Genomic DNA, 9,708 nt, shown 5'->3' with positions numbered 1-9,708 from the left:
GTGTACATACATTTTACTTAATACACCCAGTTATTGTTTCTATTCACTATCTCATTTCACTTAAACACACAAACCTGAACCCCTTTGTACCCCCAAGGTTATAAGGATCTATTGTTTAGGTACCATTGATCTGTTTGAAATTTTGTGCTGAACCACCCACCAAATGCTGAAAAAGTGAAGTTGCAGAGTAAGCCGGTTAACAGTGGGATGAAGCAAGAAGACTTTTTGTTTGTATAATTCTGGCTAATCATTATGATATTTACTATAGCATGCTTTTATTTATTTTTAAATCTTTTTTGCTGAGCCTGTAGTGCTGCAACATTACAAATTTCACCATGGTAGGACTAATAATAGATTATCTTCAGTGATCATACAAATAATTGATACTAATTGATGAATGTCATATTTTCTTCTTCCTACTGGCAGCTCATAATGTAGTTTGATGTCATCTGTCTTTCATCGCCAGAGGCTTGTACTACATAGCAGGATTCAAGGTTATCGAGGTCACTTTATGTTAAATTCTGGATTTTTGATACTATGACGGTGGTTCACTTCTTATATCTCCGTGGTAACTGCTCTGTAGCAGGTTTTGTTCCAGATAAGAGATCACCGTGTATAAAAACACAGCATCCTGCCTATCATCTGCATTAGAAGAAGGGAGTGGAGCTCGATGTGCACATAGAGGGTAAGATATGAAGTTTACATCTGCAAGTGATTTCAATGTCATTTTATTGTTCTATTTGTTGTTGTAGAGTGATGTGGTACAATATGATTTTACATGTACCCTTTACTAGCTCCCCAAACTGTAGAATAAGACTAAAAGTATCCTACAGGCAAGGGAATGAGACTGCCTGATCTGAATCCAAGTAGTGTTGTGTTTTGGACTTCAGTGGTCGCACAGACATGACGAACCCAAACGTGATGAGGGTGAACTGGAAAAGTCTGGCTAAGGCCCTATCAATGGGGTTTTCAACTTCCACCTCTGGAAGAGTTTCTCCTGCATCCTGGGGGAGGTTGGGTACATGGAACCTGAGTGGGCCATGTTCAAAGCCTTCATTGCAGAAGTGGCTGTTGGGAGCTGCAGCCAGAAGATCACTGATGTCTGTTGCAGCTAAAGACCTGCTGGTAGACACCAGCGGTGAAGGAGGCCATCAGGCTGAAGAAGGCCTGGCTGGCTCAGGGGTCTCCTGAAGCAGCTGACAGGTTTCAGTTAGCCAAAAGGGCTGCAGCTATGTCAGTTGCAGAGGCTCGGAGGGAAGTGGCTGCTCCTTCGCATTGAAAGGAGCCAGTTGAGGTGGTTTGGACATCAGATTTGGATGCCTCTTGGGAGACGTCCTTTGGAGGTTTTCTGTTCACGTCTACCTGGGATTAGACTAGTAGATTAGTAGACTCAGAACTTGCTGGGGAGATTATATATCTCATCTGGACTGGGAACGCCTCGGAATCCCCGCAGGAAGAACTGGAAAGTGTTGCCAGGGGGATAAACATCTGAAATAACCCGCCTCCTCTGCTGTTTCCATGACCTGACTCTGGATAAGCAGAAGAGGATGGATGGAATGAGACAATGTGAGATTACAGATTTCATTGTCCACATCCCCATGAAAATAGGTTAACTTATGTTACTGATTATTGGTTCATTAAATAAATTGTCCTTTATTATCCTTGATTATTTTCAGCATTAACTTGTGACTCTGACTGCAGCAATGGTGCTGTTTTTAGTCTTACATTTTAAACTTCTCATGAGGTTTAGAAAGATCGTTTTCTAAAAGAGTTTTTTTTCTTGTGAGAAATACGTAAAGTTGTACACACAGCCTTCTATAGGATATGACAGTCATCTTGATTATCACTTTGAGTTTTGCCTTTATGTTCACTTTTTTCTCGCTTGCAGACATTTAACATTGCAAGATTGCAAGTAAAGCAATTAAGCTTTCTTAAATGCCAGAAGAATACAGCTAAGCAACATGTTCATTTAAGAGAATGTTCAGTTGAAATAAGATCTACTCGTGTCCTTATAATTTGGTGGTGATATCAATGATCCTGTTAACATTTACACATTGTGCAGTTTTGCTTTAACTGCTGCAGCTGTGTTTGTTTATTTCAGTCTGTGTTGTGAGTTCAAAATCTTTGTATTTCTCTAATATCACGGTTGGAATTTTTAAGTTTTGGGGGGGAAATATGTCACTCTGGTGCCTGTAGACCTGCGTACGTCTGTGATTGGTCATCTGTTGCCAACTCTGCCTCTTTCAATGTGCTCAAGACAGATTCACAATCTCTGGGTTGACATACTAAGATGATAACCAGCTTTGTAAGACCGCTCATCCAGATTGCAGTTGTTCGGTAAGGTGATGCCAGATAACGAAAAAAATATCTGGAGTATGTACTCCTTTCGTAATACAGGCCAGCAAGCATTGTATATATACTCTTTGTGTGAAATTTTTAATTTGTAAAACATAAACTTGCTAATCAGATATGAGCCACAAATGTGCATTTGCTTTGTATGGAACCTTTCAATGAAAGAATTAATAAAAAATAAGCTCTTAAGCTGGGAGGATCAGTGAACTCTGGAATGGATCAGCCAGAAATCAAAACGGTTGTTATGGGAACCATACTACAGTAAATGCCACGACAATGTTTTTGACCTTCACTAATGAAATCTTGCACTTCCATTTATATCAGATGTGTGAACGAGGGGTGGGTTTTTTGGCATGGTTCAAAGACTATCAGCATGTATTTATACTGCTTTGTATTTGCAGCGCTTTTCTGATACAGTCACACTTGTTTCAAAAATAAGTGTCATATTAAATTCAGGTCACATTTGATTTGACTTTAAGGACCTTCAGCACACATCTCAAACACGGTTCAAGTTCTAAACGTTCTCCTTTTCATTTTTTTAATTGTTCAGTAGAAAATATTTGTAGGTTCTGGCCCAATCTTTGCTGCACCATGGTGCTAGACAGAAATTTCTTGATTAGCTTTAAGGCTGCCCCTTACGTTCACCCCAGATAAATTCATACTTTGCTCTTGTATAGCCTGATCCTGTGCTACGTTTCTATTCCTAACCATGACAGATTTTAGTGTTTAAACCAATAATAAGCTTGTTGAGTTTGAAAAATATTTGTAATTATGTAGGTCATTTTAGATTATTTTGCCTTGCTCTGCCATCCATCTATCTCATAGACCAAAGGGTTGAAAAGAGAAGGGTTTGGTGCTTTTCCACATTCTTAACTAAAGCTGATGGTTTTGTGGGCATTTGGACACCAACCATTCACCTGGCCAAGTTAAGATTTTGACCCAATGATGGCACTTTGTGGAGAATAAAGCATTCAGTCATTAAGAAACATCAAGAAACAATCATTTCTGTAACATCTCTTGACAGTTCACTCAATATTCACAGACATATTTCAGCCTGAACAAAAGCTGTGGACAAACCAAAGTCACCATCCTCTAATTCTCCCAGAAACCTGAGTTAAAAGCAATTGGATATCTCTTTTAAGATCTGGAAGACATTTCAACTCTCATCCAAGGAACTTCTTCACTTCTTCTTATAACATTTATAGTCACTTGATAATTGGTGTCGCAGACCCCTCTGTTTAAAGATGGCTGTTGAAGTTTACCATAGATGGCTTCTTTCACTCCTCTCTGTAACCACTTTCTCTCCATAATGTGTGCATTGTTGTTCTCAAAAGAATATCCCTTATCCTTCCAATGCAGTTGGTCTACTACGTCCTGTTGTGCCATGCACATGTGGAGATGTTGTTTAATCTCCCTTATATAAAGGTCTACACATTCCTCACTGCATTATGCTGCATATGCAGCATTGCTCAGCTTGTGTCTGGGTGTTTTAACTATAGAGTGAACTAGCTTTTGTCTGAGCGTTTCTAGGTCTGAGGTGCACTGATATGAAATGTACCTGTATGTTTCATGCAGGCACTGTTGGGATAGCTACAGATTTTCAGTGCTTTCTTAACATGTATTTGCTCTATTGCCTTTGTAGGAACATTCTCAGCCTGGTGCTCTAAGGTTTTGATCACCCACAGCTTGTCTCCAGTGCATAGTTTGAATCAAGCAGCAGGTATTAGTCTGTGTGTACAGTGTTGTGCAAAATATTTGCCCTCCTACAGATATATTCTATTTTTGCATATTTGTCACACTTAAATGTTTCAGATCATCAAACTAATATTATTGTAAGACAAAGACACCCAAGAAAACACAAAATGCAGTTTTTCAATCATGATTACATTTATTGAAAGAAAAATGCTGTCCAGTCCACATTGTGTGAAACAACAAATAGCTACCAATCTACCGAATGACCAAATTCATAATAGTTTGATGATCTGGAACATTTAAGTGTGAGAAATATGCAAAAACTAGAAGGTTTCTGTATGGGGGGCAAATACATTTGCACGGCACTTCACAATTGATGCTTTTGATCCTCCACCATGTGCACAGCACAGTCTATAAAAGGCAATTTGTTTTCTCTGTCAACCTATCATGTAAACTTGTTGATGTCCACAATGTTGATATGGTCTGTAAAGGGTTATAGTTCTTGGACTTTGACATGAAGTCAGGTGTTATCCACATACCAGTGGCTGGGAGCAGTTCCCTTTTAAGACATTGGTGCTCTGCTTTTCACTTCTTCCATGTACAGACTGCCCACAAAGGATAACAATGGAGAGGCCATGGCACAGCTGTGCTTTTTGTCTGTAGAAACACTCATTATATCCGAATTAGGTTGTAGTCAGCCAAAGGTCCAGCAGAGGACATATATGACTGGGGTGAAGGTGATTTTGTCGCTTAAAGAGCTGTCTCACAGAAGTCTTTTTCTGACAGTCTCCTCTGCCTATGATGTAGGTTTGTACAGTAAGTGAAATGAAGAAAAAATTTGTCACGTGACACCATGATTTCATCTGGTTCCAGTGTCATTTTCTGAACCTTGTTGACACAGTCGGTGAAGTATTGGATGTCATTTGTAGTATTACCAACCAAAGGTGCTAAGATGATGGCTAGTAGTGATTGAGTTAATGCTGCTGCTGATAAGTCTGAATGATGCTCTGTCCTTGTGTATCTTTGGAATTCTGTGTATGCATGGTGTGGTTAATCCAGGACAAAGTTGGCAGTATGACCATTGTTGTGAAAGTACAGTTGCTTTTAACTAAAACTCCTAGGTTTAGCATGACCTGGATGAGTTAGAATCTACACAGACATCTCTAATTCTGTAAGTTAGTTATTTTCTACAGACCACTGTGGTTGTAAAGTATATCACGTTTGCCTTACTGATGCTTGTTAATGTTTTAAAACAATTCTTCTTCCCCAAAAGTCCTCATTTGTTATTTCATTTGTACATAAAACACATATAATTAGGGAAGCAAAAATCCTCCAAAAATACATTCACTGCAAATATAATCTTCAAAGTGCAGTATCTTCTTATTAATTAAAAGACCCATTACAGTTACTGAAAAGATATCAGTGAGAATCTAAGTAATCTTAGATCTATTTCTCAGTATCAATGTTCCCATCCATAAAATGTATTGTTCGTGTCCTCTAATTAAGCAATTAGAGTATGTAAAGTATGTATATTAAAGTATGTAATTTTTCTCAACTGCTGTTTGCCGGGTTAAGAATGAACTTCTGATTTTAAGTCAGCATGTACAAGTCCTCAAAGTACCCAGGACGAAAAATGATCATGATCATAAGATGTGAATAAAAATTTCTGTACAGCTTCTAAATAGACCTCTCACTACATGACCATTAAGCTATTACCACATTAACGGAGTCACAGTTGCAGCTGCTGCTTTTACAAAGGGAGATGTTAAGAAAATAACACAAGAAATGCATCTTAGCAATCAATGCTGCATGGCTAGACATCTCCCTTCTTCTGGGACCTGAAGTCTCTGAACCATAACCTTCAATGAAAAGTGCATCTTCTAAGATGTTGTCTTGGTGATATGAATTGAAGGTTGAATAATATTCTTCTTTGGTGTGCTGAGCAGATTGTGCAGTTTCTGTGGAGCCTGAGTGGCCTTGGCCCTGCTGGCCGGATGCCCAGCTGGTTCTTTAACATCATTTGCAGTCAGGTTAAGCAGTCTGGAGGAGCTGCCCATTTTCCAATCAGCCAATGGTGCACACAGGGACACAGTCTGGGAAATGAATGGAGAGGCCTAGTCTATACTTTCAGTGAAGGTGTTACTTTCATGAAAAACTTTAAAAGCAATAAGCCATTCAAGAGCTGCAATAACAAATTGATTGTAGTCACATCAAGACTGCTGCATGTCTTATACAGTTTGTTTAACTTAGAAAAATAATTTGAGTGCTACATTTTTTTTTTTTTTTTACAAATAGCCTCATAGATTCTGGTCATTTTGCAATAATATGTGCTTTTCCAGGCTGCATAGTGGTGCAGTGGTTAGCACCATCACCTTGTAGCTGGAAGATCCCTGGTTCACATCCTGGCCTGGGCCTTGGATCTTTCTGCATGGAGTTTGCATGTTCTCCCTGTGCATGTGTGGGTTTTCTCTGGGTACTCCGGCTTCCTCCCACAGTCCAAAAATATGCTGAGGTTAGTTGATAACTCTAAATTGTCCGTAGGTGAGAATGTGTGTGTGATTATTTGTGACCTGTCCAGAGTGTCCCTTGCCTTCATCCTAAGTCAGCTGGGATAGACTCCAGCCCTCCGCAAGCCTAATGAAGATTAAGCGGTGTATAGATGATGGATGGATGGATGGATGGATGGATGGATGTGCGGATGTGCTTTTCCTTCCTATCTCCAGTTGGGAACAAAAGTTTGCATACATTTATAGACTACCTATATCAAGGCAGTCTTGAATTTCCCGTGATTCCTATAATTCTTGAATTCCTCAAATGGAATCATTGAAACACATGTGTCATGTCACAAAAAACATGCATTTTAGCACTTTAGATTTACTACAGGTCTTCTGGAATTATGAAAAAAATTTGCTGGGCTAAAAGTATACATACATTAATGCTAATATTCAGTTACATGTCCCTTGGCCATTTTCACATAACTAGGTGCTTTTGTTGGCTGTCCAAAAGCTTTTGGTAAGTTTCTGTTTGTATCTTTGACCACTCCTCTAAACAAAATTAGTGCAGTTCAAATAAATATAATGGCTTTCTGACACAGACTTGTTCCTTCAGCACAGATTCTCAGTGGCGTTTAAGTCAGGACTTTGGCAAAACCATTCTAATAATTTAAATCTAGGCTGACTTAGTAATTTATTCACCAATATTGATGTGGGTTTTGGGGTCATTGTCTTGTTTGATCACACACCTGCATCCAAAATTCAACTTTCTGGTTAATGATTTTAGATTTTCCTGAGGATGTGGAGGCAATCCTTCTTATGCATTGTCCATTTTCTTTATGTACAAAACCCAGTTCCAAAAAAGTTGGGATAGAATGTGATAATTTGCTAATTCTTTTCTGACATATATTCAATTGAAAACAATACAAAGACAATATATTTATAAATATATTTTTTAATTTAATGCCAGCAACACCTTCCAAAAAAGTTTGGACAGGGGCAACAAAAAACACCTGGGACCTTTCACAGGTTAATTCACAGGTTAAGTGATAATGACGTGATTGGGTATAAAAGGAGCATGCTGAGAGGCTCAATCAGTCACAAGCACACACCAAAAACTGCGTGTGAAAAACTGCGTGAGCAAATAGTCCAGCAGTTTAGAAACGTTTCTCAATGCAAAATTGTAAACAATTTAGGGATTTCACTATTTACAATCCATGATATCATCAACAGATGAAGATAATCCAGGGAAATCCCTGCACGTAAGGTGCACGGCTAAAAATCAGTATTAAACGACTGTGACCTTCAATCCCTCAGGTGGCATTGCATTAAAAACCAGCATCATTCTGTCATGGATATTACTACATGGGATCAGGAACACTTACCACAGGAAAACTATTGTCAGCTAACACAGTTCGCCACTGTATCTACAAGTGCAAGTTCAGACTCTGCCACACAAAGAGAAAGCCATTCACGCACCACATCCAGAAATGCCACAGACTTCTAAATGTGAGTGTGCTTGGTTGTCTGTCTTTCTATGTGTACTTGTGAAAGACTGTTAACCTGTCCAGGGTGTCCCCTGCCTTTGCCCTGACTTGGCCATGATAGGCCAAAGTCCCACACCTCCGCGACCGTCCAGGGTTAAGCAATGTATAGATGATGGATGGATGGATGTTGTAAATTCAGGCAACTTACCAACTTATATGTTGGCAAAAAGCTTCTGCAGTTTCTATGTGTTGTATGCAAGGTTATGCTGGCTTCTCCCAACACAAAGACTAGATAGACAGATTAGATTAAACCTTTATTGATCCCGTAGCGGGCAAATTTTTCTGTGTTACAGCAACAGATAGAAAAAAACAGTTCAAAGAAAAGAGCAGCACACAATGCACACAGTGCAGACATAAATAGGCACTTTTTCCTAATTCCATCCAAACAGCTCGTGTGTGGTTTTGATGTGCATATAGTTTGTTTCCTAAAATAAATATTTTCTATAATTATACTGTAAAATGTGATGATTAATGATTTATACTTTTATTGGCATTTCTGTTTTATCTTAAGGCATATTTTATTGTGCTGCTTCATTGTTATTGCTGCCTACAGTTGACAATTGATTTTTAAAGTAAAGCTCCCATGATAAAATAAGCTTTAAAATGTATTTGACAATACATCAGGTTCTTGTTAACAGATTTTCACACTGCAGCTCATCCCTCTCCTTGCTCTTCATACAAAATGTATATGTAAAATTACATTTCTAGCGTCTCAAATGTATTTCAACTTTATATTATTTCAGGTAACTGCTGTTGATGTTACTTGGTTTCAAACAAGGATGGGGAAATTCACACATTACTGAAAAGGAAGTGGCCTCTACATATTGCACTCTGCACTGAAGTTTTGCTCTCTTCACCAGACATGAACTATGGCTTTGAGTTTAGTTAAAACAGTACCTGCTGGTGAAAACTGTTTGCCAGAGCTGCAGATATTCCTTATTTGGTGCTGGGGATGTTTACAATATTTGGGATTTAACAATGTTTTGATCCAGAAAATGAAAATACCTAGCATGACTTTCTCTTTTTAACCGTTTCCAGAGCTAATAACTATCATGCATCCTTCGTTTTCTTTTAGGACCTCTTGACTGTTTGCATAGATGTATGACCAGTTGAAGAAAATTCATTCTTGACATTGAAAGTAGTACTTTGACAAAACATTGCCAACTGAAGGGCCACCTTCTAGCATTGTGCAACAGCTTTGAGCCCTGTTACAGTCTTCATCAGCGGCTGTGGTTTGCTCGGTTATCATTAAGATTAACCTACTGACACTAGGCTCAGCAGCTGCTTAATTTCATTCATAACTCTTTAATGACTCAAGCATTATTTGGTGATGAAGGCTGGTGCAATGCAGTTTAGACGTCTAGAGCTGCAAATCATTATTGGAGCTACTAGTTTAAACCTCTAGCTGCAGAGCACTCTAAATCTCAGAGGGAAGTTATGCAATTGACTAAAAAAGAACGACATTACCGTCTGAAACGATTTTGGTGAATTTTCACCCACTACCCAGCAGTATCTTTGAATTACGCTACTGACCCTGCTCTACTGCTGCTGGCCTGGCGCGCTTTGACATTACGAACTGCCGGTGTTATGTGTAGTCGCACACTATTGGTGTATGAAGTGACCGA

Source organism: Amphiprion ocellaris, chromosome 9 (genome assembly GCF_022539595.1).
Source record: "Amphiprion ocellaris isolate individual 3 ecotype Okinawa chromosome 9, ASM2253959v1, whole genome shotgun sequence".
Classification (NCBI taxonomy): Eukaryota; Metazoa; Chordata; class Actinopteri; family Pomacentridae; genus Amphiprion; species Amphiprion ocellaris.
This window is presented reverse-complemented; position numbering follows the sequence as displayed.